At 42.8% G+C, this 16,161-nt stretch overlaps 1 protein-coding gene across 3 annotated transcripts in view; it reads left to right on the top strand.

Moving 5' to 3' along the window:
• The window catches only part of LOC137327071 (uncharacterized), a 323,001-nt gene that overhangs the window by 300,733 nt on the left and 6,107 nt on the right, over positions 1-16,161 (top strand). Inside the window, exon 7 of one of the 3 annotated variants that reach the window (XM_067992492.1) lies at positions 6,401-6,771. The exons of the other annotated variants lie outside the window; for them this stretch is intronic. The gene's annotated coding sequence lies outside the window, so the exon portion shown is untranslated. Of the gene's footprint in view, positions 1-6,400; positions 6,772-16,161 lie in introns of those variants that run through there. 3 annotated transcript variants of the gene reach the window in all.

Raw genomic sequence — 16,161 nt, forward strand, 5'->3', positions numbered from 1 at the left:
AGTGCTGGTGGCCATCTAGTACCTTATCTAAGTACACAATCTTCATGTTTGAGCCTGAACAGTGAGTGGTGTTAGATTATTTGACCATGTTGGGGGTGGAGGGGAGGTCACAGTCGAACCTCAGGCTGATCCTGTTCTCATCTGACATCCACATCAAGAGTGGGAATTTTAGCTCTGTGTTTTCTTTTCCAATTCTTCCTTAGCCTGGGGAAACTAAGGACAATTGCTGAGTCAGCTCACTTTAACATAACCCATGTTTGAATCTGTGATCTTCCTGGCCTGTATAGTTCAGTAGTGCATCATTTTCTTTTCCTACTGTAGATGGGAGGAATCTGGGTTGAAGTATTTTAGATACAAGATAATGCTGCATTGGTTCGATCAGTTATATTAAAATAGTCTGTCGCAGCTTAAAAAAAGCAGCGCCACAGAGTATAGAAGTCAGTACATTCCACAAGATTTTACGTTCATTAGTTTTAATGGAAAATCTTGTAGGACTCACTGGTCTCCATGCTTGAATTTCTGATATGTACTCTCAGCACGTTAAGTTCTGTACTGGGAGAACAAATTCTATAGGTGATCATTGGTACATGCAGACGAGTAACATGTAGACCAGTAACACGTAAGAGTGCATTTCCGTAACAGAGCCTGTATTTTCCACAGTAGCATGTTAGAATAATGATGACAGTGACTCACAAGATATCATTATGGATTGAATGGTGCTTAGTTCTGGCTGGGCTCAAATTGAGGTTCAATTCTGAGGACCTAATACAGTTTTAAAAATGATTAAATCATAGTGCTGCTTTATGTTTTAAGCATTTATTTTTGTTAGTGCTTGTTTGAAGCCTTATTTGCAGTTGGAGAACCATATTTCTGGTGCACCTAATTCTTAGTAAACATGCTATTGTAACTGGGGGAAGTACTTTGGTTTGACTTTAATTCTGTCAACTCTGAATGTTAGATTTAAAGCTAGCCTTAGAAGGGGACATTCCATCAAACTGCTGGAAACAGGCTCGGGGAATCACCTGTCTTACTCAGAACATTGGAAAATTAAATTTGGAACAAGACCTTCGAAATGACTGTGATGTTGACGGAAGAACATTAATGCATTTGTATAACATTCTTCTGTCCGCTGACTCAACTGAGGCTTTAATCTGTTCATTTTAAATTGGTTAACTTCTCCACTAAACTAGCAGACAAAGGAATGGCAGATGTACATATTAGTATTTTAGTATTGCCAACATTAATTTTTAGGCAAAGAGGAGGCTGTTTTGCCCCATGAGTCTGTTCCTACTTCTTTCAATAGACTGTTTACCTGCATCATTATAAACTTTTTCCAATTTATTTGCTCAGCACAAAAGTACAAGGAAAATTTCCAAAAAGAGAAAATTCTCTGAAATTCCGCCTGGATCTCCCAACAATAGAGTGAGAATTCCAGGATGTCAGACTAACGTTGTAACCTGCATTACTCAACACTCACCAATTGTATTCCAGAGATGACAGTCCCATGATCCCAGCAGGACTGGAATCAAATTGTTTCATAGAGAACATGACGATCTATGTCTATAGCTATCCTTAAGCACTTCAAATCCATTCATACCCAGACATTCTTCCAGCTCCTTTTTAAAGAAGTTAATCAACATAGCATTAGCATTAGTTGCTTTTGAGAGGAACCTGGTCCTCATATCTATTACATGGCATTAAAAAAATGTTTATTTTAATCTCAATTTCACTTGACACTTGCTAATTTTGTGCTTCAGTCTTCTGATCTTGCAATCGCAGTTTAATTTAAAGCCACAAATCAAAGACGTAGCACATATGCTGGCGCGAGTAATTTCATACTCTCTGAGTTGTTCTTAGCATTTTGAGAGCCCCCAGCAAGGTTGTCATGGGGTCACCTTCCAAGCCTCTCTCTTTTCACTCTGCTGCTCAGCTTTATATTATCCCACCCAACAACCAACCATACCCAACATTTTCAAACACGTTACTTTTCTTTTAGCTTTATCAGTAATGGAATTGAGATACCCTCCATGGGACTCTTGATAACAGCAAATTTCTGACTTGCTACATGAGCTTATTTTGCTGTGATTTTTGCAGGACCTTTGTGATTACTAATCCCAACCATCCCCTAACTGCATTCTCTAGCTGATCTACAGGAGTATGCAAATGCTCCTGACTCTGGGATTTAGGATGGGATCAGGGGTGTATCCATGGAGCAGGCAAATGTACTAACCCACCCCAGATCAACCCCCCAAAAGCCCTTCACTAGAATTTCTAGGCTAATGTTTTCCACAATTTCTGTTAGATAATAATAATTGTTCAGTATTTAATGACACATTTTAATAAGATAACAGTTTATTAAAAAAGATTTTTTAAAATATAAACTAAAATGATCAGTTGCATTGAATGTCCATAAAATGTCTCACATTTTGTTATGTGCATTGAGTCTATCATCTACATCCTGACTGTCGAGTCTGTCTGCCAATTTTCTTTTTCCTCATTGGCTAAGTAGCTGTGGTTTTCTCCTTTTCTAATTGGTCATTTTGTTTTCATTTTCACCAATCATGTTGCACAAAACCTTTCTCCAATTTTCTCTCCAATCATATTTCAGCAATAAAAAAATTCACCCAATCATATTGCACCAAAAAAAACCTCTCCAAGATACGGCCCCCTCTGCCTGCTAGCAATGTCATGGGAAAGCCACCAGCAATATATAAATATTTATGTATATTTATTGTTTTATTGTTAGTTATATCATGGAGAATATCAGTAAGGTTTAAAGAATATATTGTTAATGATATGGTACAAGGTTACATTCAGGTCATCTGGTGAATAGTTGCAGCAGATTACCATGACAACCTGACAAGGGTCACAGTGATCACTGCTAAATAAAATGGTACATTTACCTTTCATTCAAGCTTAGTAACCAGAACTTGTCTGTCTTTTAGCAAAGGGGCCATTGGTCTTTCTATTGGATACAACACACTGCCTATCATCAGTGAGCCACTGCCCAGGTGTGTCTGTGGAAGGAACAAGAAAATAAAAGGGTCTGTGCTGGTCATGGCCATGAAAATACAAGGAAAAGAAAAATAACCTCAGCATTTACTGATTGGTTAGAACCCTTCATGCACTAAGGGACCCGTGTCTGAGGATGCCACAAGTGCCAAAAGCCAGCCTTAGATTCTGGGCAGAGGCCAGTTTAAAAGCTGCATGAGAAACTGAGGATAGAATCATCCAGTCTGTTTTTTTCTACTGATCATTATTACTGTATCTTCTAACTTCTAAACGAGAGCATCAAGAAGTCAAGGTGGTGATTTTAGGGAGATTTGCCAGTCTATCAGGGAGATTTTCAACAGTTAGGGTTTTATATTTAGAATGTTATCTCTGCTGCATAATTTTAATGAATTGCTGCACAAGGATTTCATTGAATTTCCTTGTGTAAATTTTGAAGCAAATTTCTTAGATGTACAAAGCTTACAACTTATCGATAAACTGTCGGCTGACTTCAAACAAAATCAGTTTCTCTTTTTCCACTTATTCTGACTCCCAGGCTAACTACGACAGACAAGACATTTTTTGTTCTCTAGCTACAGAAAATCATTTTTTTACCCTCTCAATACGTTTTATCTCCAGGCTTTCGGTGAAATGTCTTTTCCCTCAGAAGGCTCAGTCTACCAGGTTCTTTTTTGCTCAGCGTGTGAGGTTTCTTCAAAATATTCACTCTTCCAATTCTCTTCATCTAAGTTCCCTTTTTTTTTGTTGCTTTCCTTCTTTGAGTTGAGAAAAGCTGTGCTCCTTCTCAAAACGTCTCCCACAAGATGGATCTGGTGACAGTTGTAATACCCTATTTCAAATCTTCTCATTGTGCGTCACCGATCAATCTGAACTACAGTGACCAGTTTGATTTCAACAGGCCACCAGTCAACCATTGACAATCACTGAGCACCAGGATTCAGAAAAGGTGGGAATGTAATGACCAATCTAATCACTCCAAAAAAAATTGTCCTGTGCAAAATGTTAGTGAGATTGCAACGACAGTCAGGCAGTGTAAGACTCATAGGAAAATTCAGGATCCTTATGAAAACTTTGTGAGCCTACAAGTGTCTATAGTACTACCTTATATATATCTGTAAAAATAAAATGTTTACACCTAACATGCTTATGCTAGAGTCCAGGCATCACATTTTATTGCAGGTGCAAAGTTAAATTAAACTCTGATGCAATCTTAAAAAAGAGAAAGAAAACCAGGAATTTAGAGAGGAGCAGATCAGATACATCAGTGTGTATCTTGAGATGATTTTTACACAGCAAGTTGTAATGATCTGGAATGCACTGCCTGAAAGGGTGGTGGAAGCAGATTCAATAATAACTTTCAAAAGGAAATTGGATAAATACTTGAAGGGGAAAAAATTGCAGGGCTATGGGGAAAGAGCAGGGGAGTGGGATTAATTGCATAGCTCTTTCAAAGGGCTGACACAGGCACAATGGGATGAATGGCCTCCTTCTGTGCTGTATGATTCTATGATGTTGAAGGGAAGGTTTCAGGTTCCTGGGTTTTAGGATGTGTTCTGGGGCAGTGAGAAGCTGTACAGGGGGATGCATTGGTTATACTTTCCAGAGGTCACTTGATTTGGAGACAATATGAGAGGATTGCAAGATAGCAAGTGTTATACCATTATTCAAGAAGGGAGAAAGGGACAAACCAAGTGAATTTAATGTCAGTAATGGGAAATTGCTGGAATCCATTATCAAGGACAGATAAAGTGTGCACTTTGAAAAGTGAAAGTTGATTAAGGAGAGTTAGCATTGCATTGTGAAAGGAAGGCCATGTCTAACTAACCTAATAGAGTTCTTTGATGAATCACTGAGGTGATAGATAGAGGAGGATTGCTGGATTAAAAACAGAAAATGCTGGAAACACTCAGCAAATCAGGCAGCATCTGTGGAGAAAGAAACAGAGTTAACGTTTCAGGTCGATGACCTTTCGTCAGAATGATTAATGGATGTTGTATACGTGGATTTGCAGAAGCCTTTGATAAGATTCAACACAATAGTTTATAAGCTCAAAGTAGAGTTTATAGAATTGGAGGTAACCTTGTGTCGTGGTTAGGAAATTGGTGGATAGGAGGCAAAAAGTTGGAATAAAAGGAACATTCTTGGATTGACAGGCTGTGACAAATGGTGTCCCCAGGGATCAATGCTTTTTACTCTGTAAGGGTAACTGTAGACATGTGCACTCCTGGAGCAAGGCTTAACCGATTGGGAGCACATATGGGAGCGTGTGCTCCCCTTGATGTTCCATCCAATGCACTGACTCATTGGTTATGCATCTTATTTGCTGTTTGTGGGATCTGTGCTGCTGGATTGCCTACATTACAACTGTAACTATGCTTCAAAAGTAATTAATTATAAGTGGGACATCCTAATTATGTGATAAGGTCCTAAATAATTGCAGGTCATTTCTTTCTTTGTAACAGGCAGAATTAGTCTGTCTCTAACCCACAATGTACCTGTTTTGGAGTGCTAGATACTGACACTAGATTTTAGAATGAGCACAAAATTCATCAAAGAGTTGAAGTTATACCACAAAGAATCCATTTTGTAATGTTGGGGAAGATAGAGATTATTTAAGGAAACTTTTATGCTCTGAAATTACTTTGTGGGATACAAACATTTGAAGCATTTGTCTGAAACTCTTTTCAGACAAATGAAGCACCTTTGAAGCACCTTGATTAAAATAGTAAAGAGAGAATTTTGAAATGAGTGTGTTAAGCATTCGTATATTAGTACATACTTAGTGCAATTTCAGAGCTTTATATGATCATTTCTCATAAGACAGCTAAGAATGACCTGTATCTTTTTCTGAAAATTGTAACTCACCAAAATAACTAAATCACCCAGCAAGATTCAGTGCTAACCCACAAAGGGCAGGAACTGATTTAGAAAGAATCTTCCAAAGATTAAAAGGTGCCGGCAACAAAATGAATAGGTAAAAGAAAACCATAGCTTTTAATACCATTGTATGGAGGCAGCTATAATGTTCTTAAGTTTCAACTAAAGTATTAAATGTGTTTATCTTTGAACGATGATAACTATTATTAAAAGGGGCTCAAATGTATCTAAGCATGAAAAGAGACATTCCGAACCAGGGAGGTTCATACAAAAGTGAAACAATAAGGTGCTGTTTTGCCAGGGTCCAGCTAATCCACAGTAATGCTAATCTGGTATGAAATGAATTGCTGGACATCACTTCAAAAAGGCAGTATTGCAGATCTGGGAGCAGCTATCAGTCATGAACTGTTTGCTGGTGCCCATCAAAATACAAATGTTCTCAGAGATTCTGACATCAGCCATGATTCAATAACAGCAGCACATCTCACTTTTATATCCTGCTTCTCAATAGACGAACCTCTCGGATCGTTTTACAGCAAGAGGAAGACACTGAAGAGGAGACAGAAAAAAATTAGCTGGAGGATTCCCTGACTTTCTCTAAAGTGACAGGCACAGCAGAGTCCAGCTACAATGTATCTCTTGAGCTCCCCAAGGAAAAAACTCTCATAAAACAGCATGGGGCAGAGTTTCCCCTTCGGGCGCAATCTGGAAATTGCACCCAAAATGCACTTGAAATTGCCCTGGTTAGGTTGCGCTTCAAGTTTCCGCTATAATTTGCATAATCACAAACATAAAATCTTCCATGAACCAGCGCAATCGGGCAGTGTAATATAACATAAGCGTGTCTTTTTTTTCATTAAAAAGTATTTCTTGATGTATTTAAGAGTGGTGCAAACCTGGTGCAGTTTTATTGATACAGCTGAAAGTGGGTTTATCAGCAGAAATAAACATTTTTAATAAGGGTCTCCAGTCCTCCACCTGTGAGTAACCTGATTTAAAATCACTGAAAATGACTTTAAAAAACTATACTGAACCATTTACTAGTTTTATTGGTGTACACTAGTCAGTTTCTTAGTAAATTAAATATCTTTTGATATGAAAAATCTTTTAAAACGTGCTTACTAGTGCCTGTACGCCTAAGAAATTGAGCACAATTTGAAGAGCCTTCCTGAACCAGCGCAATTGGCGGAATCTCGCAATTATGACCTGGGGGGCGTGGACAGTTTTGTGGGCGGGCCTTGATCCGGGCAAACTGAATGTTGAACCAGCGTAAACTATCGCGGAAAACACAAGCATAAGTGGTTTTGGGCGTACCTCAGCTACGTTTTAAATTCCCCGATCTTATGCACTGGTTCGGCCAATTCCGCCCAGATTGCAATGGAATCTGGGTCAAAAACTAGTGGAAACAAGCAGAAACTTCCACCCCCATGTCCTTTTCCCAGAACTTCATATGGAGACAAAAGGGACACAAAAATCTTTATTTTTCTGTTTACAAATACAGGATGGAATAATGAAAATCACATTACATCATTTGCACATGATGTAATTGTGGTATAAAATGCACTGTAGTAGGTTTGCCAAATCCTCTTTAACGGAGATAGTGCCCCTTTAATTTAGGTTAGATATATCAAAACAAATAACATTATAGTATCAGACATGATACAATCCTGTCAATTTTCCACTCCATTTAAGTAAATGGTAAAGTGCCTTATAATGCCTAATCACATCCTCAGGGTGTCCCAAAACACTTGGCAACCCATGAAATAACCACTTTTGTTATGTAAGCACATTATAAGACATTTCATAATTAGATATTCATCCGGCTGCAAGGCACTGTGCTGCAGTGATGCCGATCTCTAAAATGGGTTTCAACTCTAATTAAGCACAAAGTTTTGTGACTGATTAATGATTTAAGTGTTACTTTATTCATAGCCACATATTTAAAGAGTGTATATTCCAGTATATTTCGTACCATCCTATGCTTTCTGGACTTGCCTGCTGCGATCTCAGGGCTTTTTATAATGCTCTGATGTTTGCTAGTACAAGAGAAAAAATAATTATTCTTGATCATCGAAGATCAGCCCTGTTTCTTGACTGTTAAATTGCTCACAGCTAAAGATGTTGTTTGATGTCTTGTTGCACTCTAGGGGGATAACAAATGTTGGGGCCAATTATAACCCTACCCGCCTGGCAGAAACCGGGCAGGTGGGCAGTTAAAACTGAGCAGGTTACTCACCTGCTCGCAACCCATTTCCAATTTTCAGGGCTCTGCAGGCAAATAAGGCGCCCGCCTAAAGCAGGCAGGAGCCTCATAAATTTATATAAACTGGGGTCCTGTGATGTCAATAGGACGTCGATGGGATTTTAGCTGAGGCCTGAGCGGGGAAGCCACTGCGGCATTGCCGCGAGGCTGAAGCTGGCGGGAAGGATGAAGAGGCCCTCCAGGTAAGTGAAAATAATTCCTTTGTGGGGCCTGGAGGAGAGGGAGAAAGTCGCAGCCTCCCTGCCTGGACTCCCCTACTTCCCTCCAATGACGAAAGCCTGAAGATTGTAGGAGGAAGGAATGACCGAGCGAGGTCAGGAGTTCCACAGTTTTCAGGTCACGGAAAAGAATGAGTCAGAGTAGGAGTCTTGTCGATGCATGAGAGCTGAAAGGGAGAATCTCCACTATGCCCCCTCCCTCTCCACACAATAGCTCTCGACCATTGCTCAGTACCTCCCTGCAACAGCACATTAGCTTTTATCGCTGGGCGAAAAATGGATGGTAGCGAGTCTGATTTTCTTTAAAGTTTGGCTATCACCGGTTTTTCGCTTGGTGATAAAAGCTAAATTTACCCTCAGTAACTCACAGTGTAAAGAAACACGAGTGCAAACCTACGACTTACAATCCTCTGAAACATTGCTACTTGGAGAAGGGGAATAAAAACAAAATAACATACATTTTAAACATTAATTTCACATTATCAACTAATCCAAATGGTTATGGTAGCCTTGTGGTTATGGTCCTGGACTAACAACACAGAGGCTGTGTGTTTAAATCCCACCATAGTTTTGAAATTGACTTCAATAAATCGTCTCAACCGTGGGAAGCATCGCAGGTAGGTAAGATACTATTCTCTCTTGATCTTCACACAGGAACAGTTTCCAGGAAGGGTCCTGGGCCTGCAATTGGGAGCAATAACCTTAAAGATGATTTTATTCCCCCCTCTCTAGTCTGTAGACAATAAAGCCAATTGTATCACCTTCTTCACAATCCTTGCTAAAACCAGCAAATGCAGTACAGATCAAGAATTGAACCTAATGCTATCCTCGTCTGTGTGGTTCAGGACCATATCAGGTGGTTCAGGACCATATCAGGTGGTGCATTTATTTATTTTTTTATTTCAAAATATATTTTATTTCATAGAATTTTAAGATACACACAGTTCAATGTAAATATCACAATTTCAAACCAGTAATTCAAACCAATACATTACAGGTCGTACACAATGTGATCTTAATATTACAATTCAAACACGGTGGGGTCAATTTTCGGATGGCCGAGCGGGTGCATTCGTGGCGGGGGGGCTGCTAAAATTGGGGATTCCCGGGGCGGGTCCGGAGCCCGGCTCCAACCCGCCCACTTCCGGGTTCCCCAGTGACGCGCTTAGATGCGCGCAGCCCCCGCATGTGGGACGCCCAACGGCAATTAAAGCTGGCGGGATCCCACTTAAACCAATTAATTACATAGTTCAGGTCGTTTGCAGACCTGATTTGTAGCATATTTTAGGAGGGGTGGGATTTTCATGTCAATTGAACGTGTTTCCCGTACTAGGGGAAACACTCCCAATTGAAATAGACATGTTGCAGCCACCAGCCTGTGGGAGCTGCAAAGGTCCATTTGACAGGTTGGGGGGAGACTCTCACTCACTGCAGGAGGCCACTCTGTCACTTTGGACAAAGTTTGGCCTGCACCACCCACCTCCTAACACTAAAATTCACCAACTTGGAACCTCAACCCCGGTGTGCAGACACATTTACCTACCTTGCGGACCCCCTCAAATGTACATCTTCCGGATGGGGGCCGCCATAGCTGCAGTCATGACCTCATCTGAGGGCGAACAGCATCACCAGCCTCACCGGCAACGCGTCCACCTGACAAATGGAGCTCCACAACACAGTGCTGAGACACATCCACCTGCACAGCAAGAGGGAGGGCAACGGCAGAGAGAGATGCGTCGCAGAAGGTGCTACCCTTGTTACAGGGTCTACAGACCGAGGCTCAGCTTCCTGGACCTCTCTGAGCAGCAGTGCACACGGAGGCTCAGAGTCACTCGACATGTAGTCGTGGACATCTGCAGCCTCCTTCATGCCGAGCTGCTCCTGGCTGGCCGGAACACCATCTTCTTACCTGTCGCTGTCAAAGTCACCACTGCCCTCAACAACTTCTCCTCCGCATCCTTCCAGCGTGCCAATGGGGACTTCGCCGACGTCTCTCAGTCGTCTGCACAAAAGAGCCCTGCAAATACACCTACACCCACTCTGCAGTGATCCAATGGGTGGCATCAAGTATGGGTCTTCATGGTGATCCTCAGGAAAGGGAATTATTGCACAAAGCAGACAAGATTTGCAAAGACGTGGCAGTAGTGGTGATAACAAATTTTAATGTGGTTGGCAAAACAAACAAAACTAAATGAAAAACATGACATTCCGTCATACACCCTTGTGCATCCCCTTTGTGGTCACAAAAGCTTAGCCTTATGTTTACGGGAACCCCTATGTGGTGCTACCCCTGTGGCTTCAGCAGAGGTAGTGGCAGGTTGCTCTTGTCCATGCCCTGACCAATGAGATGCTTTGCGCGAACGCCCTCTGGGTTTCGGTGCCCGTGAGGGCCCCTCCAAAGACTGCTCCACCTGCACATGTGCAGGGGCAGACTCAGCCACCTGGAGAGGAGGCAGCATTGCGGGTACAGGTTGAGAGGGGGGCAACGGGTGAGACGTGGGAGCGCTTTGAGTGGCGTCCCCACTTCCATGTCCACTATTGCCATCATCCCTCTCCTGGGCCAGGCCCACTGCACTCCTTCCACCCTGCTGGACGACAGTTTGGAGGACTTGTGTGAAGCCTTGGAAGGCCAGTTGTAACGTATCTGTCAGCCTGTTTAAGGCAGCAGAATGTTGCTCACCCTGAATCCGAACGGCCATTGTCAGGGCCTGAATGGACCCATTGTTGAGCCGTGCTTGAAGCTCGATGGATGCTAGCCTTTCCTCCATCGCAGACATTCCCGCACCTACCCGCGACACTATCTCAGAGATGCCTTCATGTCCCTGTGACAGTATTCCACTCATGCAGGAGTTGGACTCCTCCATCCTCTGCGCGATTGTGGAGAGTGCGCGTGGCAACTGTTCCAGTACCTCGGCAATGTGCTGCTGGCCCTCGATGACTCTCCTTTTCATGGCTGGCCCCCAGGTTCAGCATCTGGGTCCAGCTGAGCAGAGCCTGGAGAAGAGTGTTCCCATCGATGCGGACTCTCCATGGCTGCCCCTGCCACCAGGGTCTGCTCATGCTCACATGTGCGTGGTGACTCACCATATGCAAGCCCATCTAACTGAGGACGGGGACCCACCGAGGTGTGTGTATCTGCGCTGGTGGATGGCTGGCTCAGATGTGACGATGCCCCCTCAAAGGCTGCAGGTCCTCTGAGGAATCGCCTTCCGCAGTCACGGCGCTCGCAGATGGCCCTGCAAGAGAACAGAAAGCAATATTAAGCATGTGGACAGATGTTGAGGTGCTGCAGATGCCAAGTGATGTTAAGATCATTCGCTATCACGAGTGCTGAGTGTTAGATTTCTGTCACCAGCCGCTTGTGCACTCCCAGTCTCGGCGTCCGCCACGGACAGGCACTCCAGCGTGCGGCTTATTTCCAATGCCTGCTGCTCCGCGTCTGTTAGGACCACCTGGTGTGGCGGGCCCCCTCCGGTCCTTGCCCTCTCCCGGGCATTCTGGCATCTCTTCTCCTATCAAGGCAAAACACAGAGAGGCGTGATTGAGCAATGGTTGCTTAGTGACCCGCTGCATGCATCGGTGTGGGTGGGGGTGAGCGTGAGGGAGATGCATGGGAGGATGCATGTAAAACATAGCCATGAGATTGTATGAGGATTGGGTTGCGTGGTAGTGTTCGAATGGGAACTGGAGCAGTGAGTAAGTGCAGGCAAGGTGAGGTTGATGGTTTAGTGGATGTGAGGAGTGATGCGAGAGCGTTGTGGTGGCAGTGCAGTAGGAGTTGTGTGGTGGTGGAGGTGATGTGGAAGATGGAGTGTGGAAGAATGCGTAAGTATACTCACTTTGGCTGACCTGGTTACGTCATTAAAGCGCTTCCTGCACTGGACCCAGGTTCGGCCGACATTGCTGCTGCTGCTGACCTCCTCTGCCACCTCGAGCCAGGCCTTCTTGGTGGCAGAGGCAGGCCACTTCCTCCCATCTGATGGGAAAAACATTTCCCTCCTCCACCTCATCCCATCGAGCAGCACCTAGGGTGAGGAGTCAGAAAACCTTGGAGCAGCCTTACCTCTGGCCTGCTCCATTCTATAATTTTGGTTCTTTGCTGCAGGAGGAGCATTGGAGGACTGCCCCTTTAAAGAGGGCTCCTCCTGCTGACAGCCTGTGATGTGGGTGCGCAATGCGCCCGCTGCGCAGATCTGCAACGGGAAACCCATTACCCACGCGCCCAGTCGACCCGCCTCCCGCTGCCAACCCGCCTCCCTCCTAATATCGGGCCCAGTATATTCCTTATGATTCATGGAGTATAATACAATACAAGGTGGGGTGGCTTTCCACTGAATCCAAGTAATGCCTATTTAAAAACAATTCCTAATTTCATACTGACTGTTGAGCCTCCTGCAGGCCGGACAATAACTTACATCAGTGTATTTGCCAGATCTCTCTGTAATATAGTTGCAGAAAGCATTTCATTCACCAAACACAGAGTAGAATAAGTAAACAGAATTTTATTAAACCTAAAGCCATGATAATGAAACTACACGTGTTTGTACGTGTATGTATTTTATATGCTAAGGTATTCACCTTTTACAGCTGACCTTTTTGTGTTGAAAGGGTGCTGTAGAATGACAAGTAATGAGGTGCTTTTGTTCTCAGTAAAGAGCGACAGTACACTGGCATGTTGTATGCTGTAGGACTCGATTCTTGTTTACTTACAGCCTGTCTTCAGTCATCACTTTATATTAACTGAAGTAACTGCCCGTTAGTGCTGCTGTTGTATGATGCTGGCCTCAGGCTCGCGGTTTGCAATTTGGAATTGCAGCCTCAATGCATTTCTCGATCTTGAGTTCCGTCATTAGGCAAGGTTTCTGCAAGACTTTGGCTGGCCTGCCTTGTGGAGCATTTCACAGCAAAGCAGCCCACCATCTTAGTGAGGTCGGGAGGACAACTCTGGTGTCATGGAGCAGTGCTGACAGCTAAAGGAGGGGGAGGGAATTTAAATGAGTAATTCCAAAAGAATTGAGGTGGACTGTGCTGCTGATCTATCAAAAAATAGTCATTTACAATTATTGTAAATAGAATTTTAGTTTTTAATCCTTGATGCAAAAGAAAGAAAGAACAATAACAACAACAACAACTTGGATTGTGTAGTGCCTTTAACATAGTAATACGTCCCAAGGCATTTCACAGGAACATTATCAAACAAAATTTGACATCAAGCCACATAAAGAAATATTAAGACAGGTTTTAAGGAGCATCTTATAGGAGGGGAGAGAGGTAGAGATGCAGAGAGGTTTAGAGAGGGAATTCCAGAGCTTGGAGCCTAGGCAGCTGAAGGCACGGCCACCAATGGTGGAGCGATTAAAATTGGGGATGCGCAAGAGGCCAGAATTGGAGGAACTCAGAGATCTGGAAGGGTTGTAGGGCTGGAGGAGCTAACAGAGATAGGGAAGGGTGAGACCATGGAGGGATTTGAAAACAAGGATAAGAATTTTAAAATCGAGGCATTGCCGGACCGGGAGCCAATGTAGGTCAGCGAGCATAGGGGTGATGGGTGAACGGGACTTAGTATGAGTTAGGACACCGATACTAATTTGCGTTTATTTTCACCTTTCCAAATCTCAGGATGTCCCAAAGCGCTTTTCAGCCAAACTGCAATGTAAAAATGACCAGATAATCTGTTTTTGAATATTAGTTCTAGGTGAGACCTGATCAATTTGCATATCCAGTAAGGCTTCAAATTTTCAGTTTTAAATTTACTTTGTAATTTGAGTTAATAAGCCAACTGAAATGATTTTGAATTCAGCAACAGACCAATCTGACAGAGAAATGAAAACACAGCTGCATTTTGTTGCAGGTGGCTGTTTCTTTGCTGCAAGTACCGATCAGGCAGGCCATTGGAAGTCTGTGAATGGAAAAAAAGAAGGATATCTAGTGTGGGATAGGCCTGGAAGGTCACAGCATTTTCAAGTCTCCCCCCACCTCCTCGGTGTCTGCTCATAAATATATCTGTTGCTGACACAAAAGAAGTGATTGCAACAACACAGTTCACTAATGTCATAGGCCCCAGTCCAGGGCCTCACATCTGGGGAGACATTAGATGAGAATGAATAATTTCCAGTGGGCAGGCCACAGCACTTGACGTGCTGTTATTTCTCTCAGGAGCTAGTTAGGCTGCCAGTACTTTGCTGGAGGTGGTATCTCTTGTACCTGAAAGGAAGAGGGGCCACTGATCATTTTTGCCACACACTAAGAAGAAAATCTTCTGATCAAAGCTGTAACCTATCATGGTGGTAAGGGCAGTCATATCATCTAACAGTTCATCTCTCACAGGATGTCCCCGCAGAGCCTCAGTCTTTGCAGATACTAAGTCCACTCTTTCCTCTTTTTGCCTTCTTCCTTTGTTCAACGACAGATATCTTCAATTTTTTAATAAATGCTGGAGCCTGTAGTTTTATTTTACACATACTAAACATTAATCTCAAACACCCCAATTCACTCATAACAGCATGTCAGCCGCTCTCCGAGAGACGTTGCTGTTTTGTATTATGATTTCATTCTCTGTCTTGACATGCAGAACTCTATATTTCATCACAGGATGTGTATAATTGATTGAAATGTTATGGGTGATGATGACATATTTATTTTTTAAGATCCTGAGGCACAGTTGTCATGGTGTGTCAGGTTTCATTTGATGCCATTTGTTTTTGTATGCCGCTGTTTTATGTGCAGTGAGTTTCCTTTGTATTAGTCTGGAAGTGATGAGGATTTCAAGTTAACCCAGGAGTGTCTAAATGTCTGTGAACTTAGGATGTAGTTTTCACTCCTGTTTTTTTTCTTTTTAATAAGCAACAGTTTTTTAAAAAAAGCTTTCTCTGTGATTGGGTGCTGTGTAAGCCTTGGAACAATTGCTTAACCCACACTGTAAAAGCCTTTCAAAGAGAAGTATTTAATCCAAGACATTACAAATAATTTTAAAACTTGGCTTAATGAAAGAGGAAGGTTGGGAGGACCAGCTGGGCAGAATATAGCAGGGTCTAGACATGTACGAAATGAGCATTTCCCACAGTTCAGGGGTTGTGAATCTGATTTTATTGCTGTTGGCCCATTGACTTTTCTGTTAGTTTAAAGTCATTTTGATTGATCTTTGTAGCAATGGGATCACTTTGTGCATCTACTATGTCTAGATACCTTGGCTATTCAGTATAACTGGGTTGGCAAATGACATAAATAATCGTGATCATTTCACCGCCTTTGCATAAACTCTAGTGAGACCTGTAACCCGAGGTACTGTGAAGAAACTGCTTTCCTCAAGTTTGGGGTTGTTTCCGCTATTGAAAAGGTCTGAATGACTCCTGCATTAAAAGAGATAATTCCCACCAGCATGATTCAGGCAGTGAGGAGATGGGAAATGCGGTAGCACGCAGTCCCACCCAATTCTTTCTGGAAATATAACAACTGTTATTTTCAATTTAAGCGTAATGCCCCCATAGATTTTATGTGAGAGCTTTAGTTAAATAAGTTGATAATTCATGTAAACGTGAGCACACGTGATTCCCTGATAGGAACATAGGAATAGGAGTAGGCTATTCAGCCCCTCGAGCCTGTTCCACCATTCAATTAGATCCTGGCTGATCTGTATCTTAACTCCATTTACCTGCCTTGGTTCCATATTCCTTAATACCCTTGCCTAACAAAAATCTACCAATCTCAGTTTTGAAATTTTCAATTGACCCCCAACCTCAACAGCTTTTTGGGGGAGAAAGTTCCAGATTTCCACTGCCCTTTGTGTGAAGA

Source organism: Heptranchias perlo, chromosome 1, assembly GCF_035084215.1.
Source record: "Heptranchias perlo isolate sHepPer1 chromosome 1, sHepPer1.hap1, whole genome shotgun sequence".
NCBI lineage: Eukaryota > Metazoa > Chordata > Chondrichthyes > Hexanchiformes > Hexanchidae > Heptranchias > Heptranchias perlo.